Genomic DNA, 14927 nt, shown 5'->3' on the forward strand with positions numbered 1-14927 from the left:
AAATAAAAATAAAGCAGTATGCAGTGAAACAGAGCGGGCTTCCTTTCTCGCCGAGTTGGACACTCTGAAGCTATTTCGCCGTATATAAGGCTGAAGTGAGCAAGCACAAGGGCAGGAAGCCATTACCGAAAATCCGCAACAAAAAAAAAAGAAAAAAAAATGCTACAGCGAATTGCAGGTAGCAAGAATTGGAGTTCATACCGCTAAGCCGACACAGCGTGAAATGACCTGCCTACCCCGCCGCCTCCGCGAGGTCTTTTTCTTATTTTGCACAATCGATCCGCTTTTTGCCCGAATTCGAACTCACTCACTTCCACTTGTACCGGCACTATCGCAGGCTATGGGTCATTAGACCGTACTATCGCACGCTACAGTTTCCGAGACAATCGAGAACAACTTGATCGACAACGCGAGCAACAGCAGCCGCTGTTCGCACTTCTAATCTGTAGAGCAAGCGCGCGGACCGCTGCGTTGTTTATATTTACAGCAAAACCCTCGTTCGTCAAGGCATCGCGTAGCCTTTGACGAAAAGCGGCCGAGGCCGGCGCCGTTGGCACTGCTGCGCACAACGTAAGGGCTTGCGCTTGCAACCCGCTACATGCAGTGTACGATCAATAAAAAGGGATGGAGTGGCGTGACCGCAGGTGTTGGCTGCCGGCGGGCCGGAAGCGGCCATGCTGTGCGCACTGGCGGCCCGACAGCCTTGGGACGAGAGAAGCCGATGCCTACTTACTACGGGCATAAGTGCGCGTCGTGTGCGTAGTGCGCGTTGTGCTCGCGGGAGCACACACACGCCCACGTATGTTTGCGAAAAAAAAAAACTGGAAATAAAAAAGAAACCAATCGGGGCCTTGGTTACGCAGTGCCGTTAGACGAACACGCGGAAGCGCCCATGGTTCGTCCTACGCTGCACAGAAGTTCTTTTGCTGAGATCCCAGTCCCCTTTGAACCCGACTCTACGCGTGTGCAAGCAGCAGTCCTGCCTTGACAGCCTTTTTGAAATATTTGAAAGTTTACATCGTGATGTAGGCGGATCGGGTTTGCTACCCTATATTGGTTGAAATTTAGGTATTGTAGAGAAGGTCGTCCGGTGATATTGACAGCAAACGGCTGAATGATGCTACTTGAGCAAGGGAGTCCACACTGTCTCCTCTGTTCGTGGTTTTCATCCTTCGCGGTAGCTTAGTGGGTATGCACTTGTGCCACATAGCTCGAGATCGCGCGTTTGATTCTGGCCGCGGCGGCTGCATTCCTATGGGGGCGGAATGTGAGCAGTTCACGCAGAAACTTGCCTGGGAGTTGTCCAAGTATGCGTAAGAATTGTGCCACTTGCATATCTCCATGCAGCCCAATGTCATTATCAATGTCACGAAACTTGATCCGACCAGTATAAACACTTACGAATCCTTATCGGTCGTTACCAACCTTGTCGGACTAGATCCGACCCTTATCAACCCTTATCGGTTGTCAACTTTATCGGACTCGGTCCGAACCTTATTAAACCATATCGGTGCTTATTAACCTTATCAGGATTGCTCCAGACATTATAAGCCTTTATCGTTTTTAGCACTTTATCTATCCGCGTCGAACGAGTATCAACCGTGATAAGACTCATCTAACCCCTCATTGCTCCTTATTGTCCTTATGAACTCACTGACTGCTCATTGACCACCGCCAACGTTTGTCCTTACGAATTTATTTTGTTTTATAGAGTAATTTCTTTGTAGCTATTTGTCTTACGTAAATGACGGACGGACGGAGGGGCTTTCTCGTTGGGTAGGCACATAAATGCTTATGTATTAAAAACGCTCCTGCCCCGTACATTGGGTGCACGTTAAAGAACAACACATGGTGTAAATGATACCGGAGACCCCCACGACGACATGCCTCATAAGCGTATCGAGGTTTTGGCACATAAAAACATGGAATCTAATCATTTTTATTTTAACTTGAATAAATCACGTGTCAACTAGCCGAACATTGTACGCTACTAAAGCACATTGAAACTTGAGTGCCGTGAAACGAATTTTCAGGGCACCAAGAAACACGCGCTTAGGTTTTGCGGCGTAGGAAAGAGAGTGCCGTTTGCATCTTTTGACGTTTGTCGCTGTCTCTTTCTCATCGTCTCGCAGAGTTAAGCATGTGGCATCAATTTCTTACATGCGTGAAATTTAACGCTGGCTGCAGGATCCGCGTCTTTGGCATTGCAGTGGATCCCAGCAAAGCTGAACAGTGATGTAACGTGATATAACGAAATGACATTGCAGAGCGAAAAAACGCGACAACTGTTTAAAGAGTTCCTATTGCCGCCGTCGTATCGGCGTGTGAGAACCGAAGCGTGCGTTCTTTCAATGCCATGACCTCGCACTTCTGGTGGCGTCATGGTTCCGACGATTCACTACACCACGGCACAGCGCGAGCGCGACCGCTCCACCGAGAAGATACCACGCGCTTAGCAGCACAACCTCAATGCCATTGAACCAGCTCGGAAGATAAAATTATTCTCTCCTTCGCAAATTACACTTAAACTTCTCTTTACTGAGCTGCCCTAGTTTTAGGTGGATGAAGAGGGTTTCTGGCGCTCTAACTTGAAAATAAAAATGCAGTCAGCCTGTCGTTCTTTTTTATATTTTTTCGTGTTGTTAACTATGTACCAGCACATTTTGTTCACTTCCGGAACAAGGTCAATTCGTTTCTCTCGCTTTCATTACAAGACTTTTCACTGCGCACGATTAAACGCACACGGTGCGCGAAAAAATAAAAATAAAAAAACAGTGCGAATCAGTTTGTGCCTGGAACATTGTATCCCTTGTTCCGTTGTCCACAGCTGCGCTAGTACACCACAATAATGGAAGGCGCGCACCGGGTTTATACGAACGGGCCGGGCCACTTCCGGACGCCGTGTTTCCATTAGGCGAGATTAAATCGAAGCCTGTAGCTATGTAGTACATGACCACCAAATGCTGGCAGCAATTTTCGCCACCGCTTGCAACAGCAACTCGAACGCGGAAGTGCGAGTGTTCGTGTTTTCTGCTCGCCGTTTGAAGCAGCTGGCGTACATGAGCGTGACTCGGCGTGGTTATAGCGCGCCTCGACATCGGTCGGCACGCGACGGGCCGGGCGTCATTGTCGCTTCACAGAGCGGTGTGGTAACCATTATCGTTGTCCGAGCTGCGGAACAAGGAAGTTGGGAACTTGGGTTGGCACTTAAAATTAGTAATTTGTCCTCGCACCCTGACGACGAAACTGGTAATTTTTCATTTGGAATATGTTTTTATTTGAAATGCAGAAAAATGGAAGGGCAGGACTATTCCAGAATGCCTAATACTCAGGCATAAGGAAGAATCAAATCTCAACGCGCCCCGCGCACAAATACCAAGCACACAGAAAGTTTCTCTCTATATATGTAGCAGCTCCAACATAGACACGTACCTGACACAGTCGAGGGGGGATAAAGGAGCAGCAGCAGGAACAACAAAACAACACGAACGATGACGACGATGAGGATGACGACGACAACACCGACTGCTCCAAATAACAAGGGCGTGCTTTCAGTTCAGGCGCCAGTGATTACACTGCTGACATGCTTGTGACATCAGTGTGTGCAGTGCTCGTTATATAATGTCTCATGTGTTCTTTTCGTCTCGTTTTATTCTTTTTTCCCCCTATGTAGTATTTAGGTATCTCGGATAGTGGGCCCGATAGCAGGCACTAGATAACTTATCGTTCTTATTTTCTTTCTCTTGATAAATAATATAAACAATGGCAGCAGAAACAACAACATGTTGTATTACTACTTTAAACATTTACTGAGTGTCCGCAACGTAAGTTCATAGGTTCTTAGAAACTTCAGTCAGTAAAGCTTACTAAAAGGCAGATTCATTTGCCAAGTCAAACGCCATCAATGCAAAACTCGCGCAAAACAAAATAATATGAAATGGAACAAGAAACTTTCTGTCCTTATTACTGACTTGATGCTGTTTGCTTTTATAGAATCACCAGGGGTAGAAATGAGCTCATTTGCGACTGGATAACTTTGCTTCCCTAAATGTCACCATACTTAGAATAAGAATATTGAGTATATTCCGTAAATTTTTAGAACAAATCTGCATTGACAGTAATCAAAGTGCACTCGGTTTTTAGTAAAATGTGTTAAAACCTGGAAATATTGTGCGAAGCTTTTACTATACTTTATGTGCAGGAACCACAAAGTTTCTAAAGGAGAGTTCATTCTAGAGATGAATTCAATGCACATGGACGGCGAAACAAATATATCAAAATATGCCAAGCCTAAATATATTTTCTCAATTCACCGAGGTGAGACGAATAAAACAGGACCAAGAGGTCCTTTTATAAAAACTTTGTGGTGGTGGTGAGTAAAGTCGTGAATTACTTTTCTAGACGAAACGAACTGGTTAGGCGATAAGCTGTCTCAGTGGTTTAAAGTCATTATTCGGCACCTGTTTGGTAAGTAGCCCCCAAACAATTTATTCCCATAGAGGGGGGCCTAAAGTCAACTGTGGGGATATGCTGCAGACAGCGTTATTAAATTTTTTCCCCCGTTTATTAGTTCAGGTCTACTAGTATTTTCCTTTTCAGCACAAAGGTCGATAAGCGCAAATTCCTGGCGCTTGCAAAACCTGGCGCCGTTGTTGAAATGCACTAAAGAAGTTTGGTTTCCTCTTGATTTTTCTTGAAAGCAATATCATTCATTGTTGGTGCCTTTCTTCCACCATATAGTATATTGCCACGACGTGCTTTTTTTTTTTTTGACTTATCCAGGCCACAAAGCGTTGAAGTACTTTGCGCTTATTTTGTGTCACTAGCCATTGGAATGTGCTACTCAAATACTAATCTTACTGAGAAAATATTTTCCTTTTTGTATAAATATCAATAGAACTGCCTGAGTAGTGTATTGAAGTTTTCTGTATAGCCGGCTGATCCCATTTTCAATTCCAATTTTCTGCATTCAAAATTTAGAAAAAAGCTTTACTATACCAGCGCTGGTCTGGTGATCACGACGCCATATACAGCTGAAGTAGAGAGAACAGGAGGAGAAGACGATCGCTTGTTCCGCGGTAACGGCGTTTGTGCCTTGTTTATATGCAGTGGAGATGGCCCAGTCTGGTTTAGTTAGCGGCGTTACTCAAACTTCAGCTCTTTCTGTTGCGTCCCCCCCCCCCCCCCCCCCCCCCCCCCCTAAAATAAGCACAATAAAAGACCGATACCAAGAGAGGGAGAAAAATAATATGTCAAGTAAACGAAAGTAAAAAAAAAATGCCCAATAGAACGTTCCGTATATTGTAAAGTTGCATTTTATTTTATTTTTTTTTTTATCAGGCATTCCACCCAGTGGCTGATCTTAGTGAAATCAGTGGCTCCGCTGGCTCCGATCAATGTCCGAGCCAATCAAGAAGGGCGACAAGAAAAGAGAATGAAATGAATTGTTACAGCAAATGCAGCCACCGATGTTTTCGTTTGTCAGATGGTATCGATCGGGATATCGATAACGGCCCCTTTCTTTGCGCTATCGACACCCCCGCCCCGGAAGAAAAAAAACTGTGAGCGCGTGCGGGACGATGGGGTTTGAATGAGGTGGATGGGGGGTTTAGTTAGTGGCCCACATCTGCTTTCCTGATTACATCCGTCCTTCGACGTATTCTTTCCTTGTTTGCACAGTTGGTGTTTTTATGTCTTATGCTTCGACGGACAAGACGAACTCTGGCGCACTTGTTGCTGTTGTTCCTTTTGCACACAGTCAGCACATATCGAACGATGGCGTCAATGAAAGTCCAGGTCACGCTTTCGGCTTCACCGCCATTACGAACACTTATTTTTGCAGTCAAGAAATAGTCCGTTTGCATTTATAGACGATATCATTCACTTGAATGACCTTTGACCTCATTGAACACGTCCAGAATAAAAAGTTATCTATTGTCAAGCGCCACTTTTGCCGTTCTGGCAACAATAGTCAAGCCATTTCAAGTATGCCTCAACTCACACCTCTAAAATCAAGACGTATTAAATCCGACCTTCATTTCCTCTATTATTTGACCCATGGCATTATACATTGTCCAAAGCGTCTTGATGATTTGGAATTTTCCGTGCCTCAAAATCACACCAAGTAGCATTCCGCGTTTTCTGCGCGGCCTTGATACATCAGATACTCTACATCCTGTGGCTCGACACCAAAAAAAAAAAAAAAAAAAAAACATGTAATAAGTATTCTGCCGGTATTGACATATTTCAGAATTCATTTTCTGTGTTTTGTATATATGTAGATAATCATGTTGTAGGATTAACTTCCTTTTACGCCCGCATCCTCGTTTTATGTTTCCCTATTCTTTGTCTTTTCCTATCTCACATTGTTTAATCTTCCATATTTATCTGTGTGCGCATTTTTATTTCGCCTATTACTTTTTAAGCGCACCAGTACGAGGGCTCCCTAGCTGTTTCTGAGCATTATAATAGATAATTGATTGATTGATTGATTACTCATAATTATTCATATTATTAGTATTATTATTACAAAAGCATAGAAAGATAATTTATACATTTTCCTACGCCAGAAATTGCATTGGAAAGTGTTCGTCCGACAGTATCGATAGCTGATCCCTGCGATAACGTTGGTGGAGCACCGCTCACATCGCTGACGTAGTGCGAAAAGTATTAGCAGTGGGACCGAATTCATTCATTCATTCATTCAGTTTATTTACCAGATAGAGATTCATCAGGTCGTTATAGTATCCTGGCCCTTATTTTCTTACACATCTTTCAGCTTTGCTTACTGCGTCGTCAAATGCAACGAATCGTGCGCCTCATTTACTTCCTGACTGCAATTTCTTCCTCGAGGTAATATCACAGACCAAATTACACGCGACTAACGGCTCTTTTTAGGCAGTTCGGCATAACTCTCATCCTCTGTTGCTTCCGCGTCGCCACAGCATCGAACGAACCGAGAGCTTACGTGACCGCTTTCCTCGCCCACCGCACAGCCGAGATCTCGTACGGCCCACTTTCTTCTCCTTCTTTCTCCCTTGGCAACAAGGGTGCTCCCCAAGGCTCTGTCTTGTCCCCTCTTCTATTTAACGTCACCCTCTTCCCGCTGGCACGTGCACTACGCACTATCCCAGCTCTGTCTCATGCTTTCTACGCCGATGACATCACCCTATGGGTGACCACCGGCAATCTTGGCGACATGGAGACCACTCTCCAGGCGGGCGTGGACGCGGTGGCGACTCCTCACGCCCAGTCTGTCGGGTTGAGCTGCTCCCCGGCCAAATCGGAGCTTTTGCTCTTTCTGCCTCGGGGATGGCCCCCCTGTCGCCTTCTCCACTCACAGTCTCCCTTGACGGCACACCCATTCCCCTCGTCTCTACTCTCCGCATTCTCGGACTCTTTCTTCAGTCCAATGGCAAGCACACCACCCTCATCACTCGACTCACAAACACTGTACAGCAGACCATCCGCCTAATACGCCGCATTGCCAACCGTCACCACGGCATGCGCGAACACGACCTCCGCCGCCTAGTCCAGGCCTTCGTTCTCAGCCGCTTCATCTATTCTCTTCCGTATATTTTCCTTTCACGCACCGAGGAAGACAAAGTCAACAGCCTCATTCGTCAGGCATATAAGTCGGCCCTGTCTCTTCCCACATCTGCTTCAACGGCTCGGTTACTGTCGATTGGCGTCCACAACTCCCTTACAGAGCTGACGGAGGCCCATCGCACGGCCCAGCTCCTCCGTCTCTCCCGCACTCGGCCTGGTCGCGCACTTCTCTCTACCCTTAAACTCTCCCCTCTTACCCCTCTTCCCACCTCACTGCCCATCCCTTCCCACGTCTACTCCCTGCTAACCGTTAATATCCTCCCTAAGAATATGCACCCTGAACACCACCCGTCCCGTAGAGCAGCGCGAGCCTCCGCGCTCTGGCGTCAGTACGAACGGCAACCCGCCGTGGCTTACGTGGATGCCGCCCCGTACCGCCACTACCCAGCCCATGCCCTTGCAGTCACTGACAACTCTTTTCGACCCACTCTTACTGCCTCAGTATACACTTCGACCTCGGTCGAGGCCGAAGAGGCAGCTATTGCCCTTGCCATCACGCAAACCTCCGCGGAATACATTTTCAGTGATTCCAAGCCTGCAGTCTACAACTACGCGGTTGGACGGGTGGCATCCCCGGCCTCCGGTATCTTGCGTTCCGACACTGTTCCCTCTCGCCCAATCCAAATCATCTGGGTGCCCGCTCACGCGGCCCATCCTGGCAACGAGGCGGCCAATTCCATCGCTCGCGATTCGACTGACCGAGCAAGCCCGCCCCCGCCGGGAATGGATACGCGCGATGCGCTCCTCACTTACCACGATATCACCTTGCACTACCGCCTATCTCGTCTCACCTTCCCCCCACCGCACAAATCCCTTTCCCAGCACCACCAACACTTGTGGCGCCACCATCAGGCCCACACCTTTCTTACTCCTGCACGTCTTGCCCTCTTCCACCCCGGGACGTACTCGCCGGCCTGCCGCTTATGTGACAGCTCCCGCGCCGATTACGATCACATCTTATTCTCCTGCCCGGCACACTTGCCCCCTGCCTCTTGGCACATAACCAGTCCGCAGCAGTGGGAGGCTGCTTTGTCCAGCACCGAGCCGGATCTCCAACTCCGGCTGGTGACCTGGGCAGAGGATGTCGCGACTAGGCACGGCCTGGACGCCACAACCGGCAGCCTGAAGGCCGCCCATAACGCTGCTTTTTAATTTTCATTACTTCGGGCCTTCTCAATAAAAGTTTTCCACCACCACCACCACCTTCGCCCAAAAGTCGCGGCAACGGTTACGTCGGGTCAGCCGACGTAGCGGAATTTCGCTAATGTCTAACTGCACTGGTGTCCGCCAGTAATCTATCAAACCTCGGGGTGCGTAATACGTGGAAGTTCGGTGAGTTCTTCGGCGTCAATTAGGGAGTCACGGCTATGTCATCGGCAGAAAGATCAAATGGGTGGAGAGTGACGTGATTCGGCCAGACATCGTGGGCAGTCGGTCACCGTACGTGTCGCGAAAAGCATCGCGACGTCCAGCAGACCTCATTATGACAGTTTCGAGAGAGGAAGTGCAATAGTAAAAAGCATAAAGTAGGCGGAGAAGTGGGCTGGTTATGAGAATGGATGGGAGAACAGTCGGGTTATAAGAAAACACAAACCAGCCATAGAAACAGAACGAAAGCGCTGGAAAACACAACCGACAAAAAACACAATTACACGGGCCTTCAAGAACTTCACGAATCGGTTATCTCCCGTGAAAAGAAAGAGAAAGAGTGAGTGAAAATAGATCGATGGTGGTACATTGATCACAGTAGGAGAAGTGGATTGCCGCGTCGACGTCAGTTTTTGTCGAGGGGAGCTGAAAAGCGCTATTATCCGCCTTCTTACTCTGGCAATCTCTCAACCATCCATGGTCAGCTTGCTGCATGGGCACCTACAGGCTAATAAAATTTCACTTCCTGAAAAAAAAAAAGCCGAAATGCTGAATCTTGGTGTAACCATTATATTTGTTAAGCATCATTGCGCCAATGACAATTTATTGAGATGAACAGTCGCAAAGATTCGGTCTCGTTGCTACAACATGTCATCACGTGACTCTTGCAATCTGTCCATTCTGAGCGATATATAACGCTTTCATGACTTCACATGTAGTTTTATCTACACTATGCTGCCTAGAATTTGAACTCCCAGATGTCGGAAGCCATGGTTGGCATGCACAACGTTTGCAATATATGGCTAAGTGCACCCCAATAATTCTGTACTCCAGATATAGTTCATGCTTCCTTGTTTGGTCGTTTACGCACCTGTCAATCTTACCAATACAGGCCTTTCTGCAGAAAGCGGTATCCCTTATCAAACCAACAGAACGCATTCTGCATGTGGTTTGCTATGCTTCAAAACCATCATCATCATCAGCAGCAGCAGGAGCCTATATTTATGTCCACTGCAGGACGAAGGCCTTTCCCTGTGATCTCCAAGTATACCTCTGTCTTACGCTAGCTGATTCCAACTTGCGCCTGCAAATTTCCTAACTTCATCACCCCACCTAGTTTTCTGCGGTCCTCGACTGCGCTTCCCTTCTCCTGGTATCCATTCTGTAGCTCTGATGGTCCACCGGTTATCCATCCTACGCATTATATGGCCTGCCCAGCTCCATTTTTCCCGCTTAATGTCAACTAGAATATCGGCTATCCCCGTTTGTTCTCTGATCCGCACCGCTCTCTTCCTGTCTCTTAACGTGAGGCCAAACATTTTTCGTTCCATCGCTCTTTGTGCGGTCCTTAACTTGTACTCGAGCTTCTTTTTTAACCTCCAAGTTTATGCCCCATATCTTAGTACCGGTAGAATGCAATGATTGTACACTCTTCTTTTCAATAACAGTAGTAAGCTCCCAGTCAGCTTCAAAACCAACTTATGTGCAATTAGTTCGAGCCACGTGTTTTTATGGCAAGAACAATGACAACAACTACGACGATGACGACGATGATGGCGAGGACGACAGGAACAAGAAAAGCCTTACTCTGCTTTTCGAGAGAGAGAAAAGTTATAAAGTTGGATAGATAGATAGATAGATAGATAGATAGATAGATAGATAGATAGATAGATAGATAGATAGATAGATAGATATAGATAGATAGATAGATAGATAGATAGATAGATAGATAGATAGATAGATAGATAGATAGATGCAAACTTTCTTTATAACCACGACAACCACGAGAACAACAAAGCAAGATTGAGCAAAGAAGAGTTTTAGTTAAGTGTTCAGCAATAAACGATCAGAGCCATGCTGCTTTCGTACTCGTTTGCGTCCAACTCGCATGCCAGTGGCTGCGCGCAAATGTTTCATTGGGCGCTTTTCTCCATTTTTCTTTTTTTTTTCTCCCTCTCTCTTCTGTTAAAGGAGCATTCCGAGTCTGTGACTGCGGGCAAGATGGACAAAGATCACTCCTGACTTGTTGGCTGTCTACACTGGCGCACATAATTCAGGGCGCATTGTAGGAGAGTCGTGAGGACATGCAAGGTGAAGATGTGGCGCGCCATGGCGAACGTTAAGGCGTCAGCGGGGAGGTCCTGGGTAATTGAACGCCGCTCCCTTGACTCCATCGCTCACGGATGGTCCTTCAAGGCCTCGTTGCTGTGTGGGCGGGGGCACGCCAGCGGTCGCTGGACTCAATGTGGTCTTAGTCATCGATCGGGAATGACAAATGGGTGCAGAAAGTTCAGAATCTGTCGGGCCAGTGGCAAGAACAGTTCATCTCTTTTGCAGTGGGTGAGATTTGCCCAACGTCTTGTTGACACATGACGGACTTTCTTGTTTCTTGAGGAAGGTGGAGGGGGTGAAGGATAGCACTTGGTGAACTAATGCTATAAAATGAAAAAAAAAAAGACAAAGAAAGAAAGAAACATGCACGAAGCTACGTAACATAAGTGGGCAAATCTGGGGATACGCTGGAGGTCCATATGTTTCAATCGACCTCTTTTTTTGAAGGTTTACATTTTGAAGTGACTGATTGTTTAAACTGTTTGGTTTGTAATGGCGATCCTATACTTCTTTTGTGTGAAAATCTATATTGGAGAACTTCGAAATTACTTGACTTATCGGGGTTCTTTAGAGTACACCTAGGTATAAGTACACGGGAATCACCCCGCCTCTGTTGGGGTGCGACTGCTGCGGCTATAACGTCGACTCTGTCAGCACTCAGAAGCATATAGTCATATATCTGCTCAGCCACGCAGTCTCAGTGACCAATAAACTTAGGGGAGTTACCAAAGCTCCTTCTTTTTCTCTAGACTTTTGAGGAAAACTGTACATATGCGCTTATTATTGACAAACATCTTACGTGGATGCACCAGGAAAGAGCAGTGTTTATGTCCATGGCCTTCCAACAGAGCATTTGGGATGCTCGTATGCAAACACTCAATTAGGTACGACAGCCTGCGAAGCCTAGGTGGCTCCATGACACACATGTGCTTGGGCGCGCACGGGAGAAAGAACACAGGCACTTTCAGGCTGTCCAGAAGTCGACAACGGTCGGTAATTGGGCCTATACTTAATGAAGAGGCGGCAATGCTTGCACCGGGGTGCACGGATGTTCATTACTTAGACACAGAATTGCTAAAGAGAGTCGGCGCAAACAGGTCTGACAGACGCGGCGTAACTCACTTATGAGCCGGGACGCACTTATCGACGCGAATTTCAGGCGCGAACTGGATTAAGCACTAAAACACGTAGACCGAATCATTTCGCAATTTGCGCGATGAACTTATAATGCGCGGCCCACTTTATTTAGTGTAGCAATGACTAAGACGTTGCTCGTAGGTGGCGGTCACGTAATGCGATTTTAGCAAGACGGGAGCTGTATCTTTGTCTAATGACGGTGTCGAGCTGCGATCGCGGAATTGCACTTGAATTTAGGTGCTCTTTTTTGGAGTGAGGCTATAGATGGGATGAAGTACTAATGAGCACACCCAGAGAAAACACTGGTGCCAGTTGTTTTGAGCTCAGCCCAGAAGTGTTGAGCTGCGGAACCTAACCAGAGCTTAAGTAAGCTTATGCGCCTCTGTAGCGCTGACCACCTGGAATTGAAGCAGATAGAACGGAAAAGTGAGCAGCGAATATGGATAAATGCGGCCAGCAGATCCTGCTATATTTGCCGCACAACGTGTCTGTGGTTATCACTCACTCACTCACTCACTCACTCACTCACTCACTCACTCACTCACTCACTCACTCACTCACTCACTCACTCACTCACTCACTCACTCACTCACTCACTCACTCACTCACTCACTCACTCACTCACTCACTCACTCACTCACTCACTCACTCACTCACTCACTCACTCACTCACTCACTCACTCACTCACTCACTCACTCACTCACTCACTCACTCACTCACTCACTCACTCACTCACTCACTCACTCACTCACTCACTCACTCACTCACTCACTCAATCTTAAGAATTAAAAAGAAATCTGTTCATATCACAGTAATCGACTCCATTAGGTTATAGGTAAAAATTGCATGTTCCCTTCCTGTTCTGGACAATTAGTTTTGCTTGCGTACAAGTGATGGAATCGTCGGCGAATCGCCTTGGGGTTTATGCCTTGTTAAAACCGAGATTTCATATCTATAACTACATCTGGGAGAATATAAAGTTTTTAATACAATCGAAGAGCAATAGTAAGTATAGAATATCGAATCGAATATCGAATAGCTAAACGCAGACGCGCGTATTTATAGCAGGAATATTTATATCCGTATAGTTAGACACCACGCTTGTATTGACTGTCGAAAAAATAACGTCGCCTATTATCATAGATTATTACAGTTAGTTTCACGCATGAGGTCAGTAATTGTGAATAAAAGAATTGCACAAATAGCCGTCTCAAAATGTATGAGCCTGGTTTGAAGACAAACCTTTCAAGAATAAATGGCTGCTGATTTCTAAACATGCTAAATTAGAGGCTAAACACGTCGAACGTTGCGGGGTAAGAAATATAGAGAAGTGGTTGAAGGACATATGTACCAAAGACACATGTAAAAGAGCCTGTTCCAAGACAAACATCACTGGCTGTAACCTAAAAAATAGAACTGCTACCTGACGAGACTGCAAGAAACACAAAATTATAGACTACAAGCAAAAATCGCAAGTTTTCATGCAGGCTACCGCTATGAAACGGAAAAGAGCTTGCACTGCCCATTTTGTTTCTGCATTGCTTCACAACATTTATACGCTCAACATTTCAAACCTCTCCGCCCCCCCCCCCTCCCCTCCGCCAACACACATACGTAAAAGCTAAGGATAGAGAAGTAATGTTAAGGAATAACGCTTAGATGACAATTGCTCGGAAGTAATGTAATATCTTTTTTTCAGTTCTGATAATTGCGATACATTGTTTATCAGACGGAGATCAGTAACCCGACTTTAACAGTTGATTGTCATGTAATATTTCATTAGTTTCGATATTCGGAAGTACCAAATAGTTCATTTTTGGATACGAATACGACTAGATATTGTGTCATATTCGAATCGTATTCGAAACTTTGAATATTCGCCTACGTCTTTCAACAGCACATTTCATAAACAGGATAGGGCTCATCATAGACCCTTATAAAACGCGAAAAGGAACTTGCAGATATTGTGATTCAGCGTCGGAGACTCGGACGTTTCGGCCTGGTAGTGAACTTCCATTGAGCTGAACATTACACCACTTTCATTCAACCACGGCCGCTGGAGCTTTAAAGACAGAGAAAGGACCCGGTTTCATGATCAGCAACCAAATGGAGAAAATAAGAACAAGTAAATGATTTTATAGCGAGTGCACTCGGCGACCCACGAAATGTGTCCCCCTTTTTCGTGCGCTCGGAGACACGAGAATAGCCGTCAGAAAAGCTACGGCGAGTGCTTGCATCCGTGCTAAACGAGGCACTTAAAGAAAAAAAAAATGAAGTACCGCATATAAGGCAGAAATTATGACCGCGAGTAGGATTCTTGCTCGCTCGGGGTTGCCTTTATGCGCTGGATTTCGAAGTGCGCTGAGCGCTAAGCGCGATGTTAACGGTAATCAAGGGGCATTGCGTGTATAGGACACGCGATGGCATACTTGACGCTTTCCGGACGTTAGCTCCTAACGTTGTGTACCGGCCTGTCGACCTTAACGCTTTCCGACGGGTAGCCTTGATGGTGGCGGTCGGTTTTGTTCCATTCGTCATGGTTGCTTGGTGGCTTCGGCGTTGTGCTGCTAAGCACCAGGTCATGGGATCGAAACCTGGCCGCGGCGGCCGCATTTCCATGTCGGCGAATTGCAAAAACGCCCTCTTGCCATGCATCGGGTACGCTTTAAAGAATTCCAGATGGTCAAAATTATTCCCGAGT

This window comes from Dermacentor silvarum, chromosome 10, assembly GCF_013339745.2.
Source record: "Dermacentor silvarum isolate Dsil-2018 chromosome 10, BIME_Dsil_1.4, whole genome shotgun sequence".
NCBI lineage: Eukaryota > Metazoa > Arthropoda > Arachnida > Ixodida > Ixodidae > Dermacentor > Dermacentor silvarum.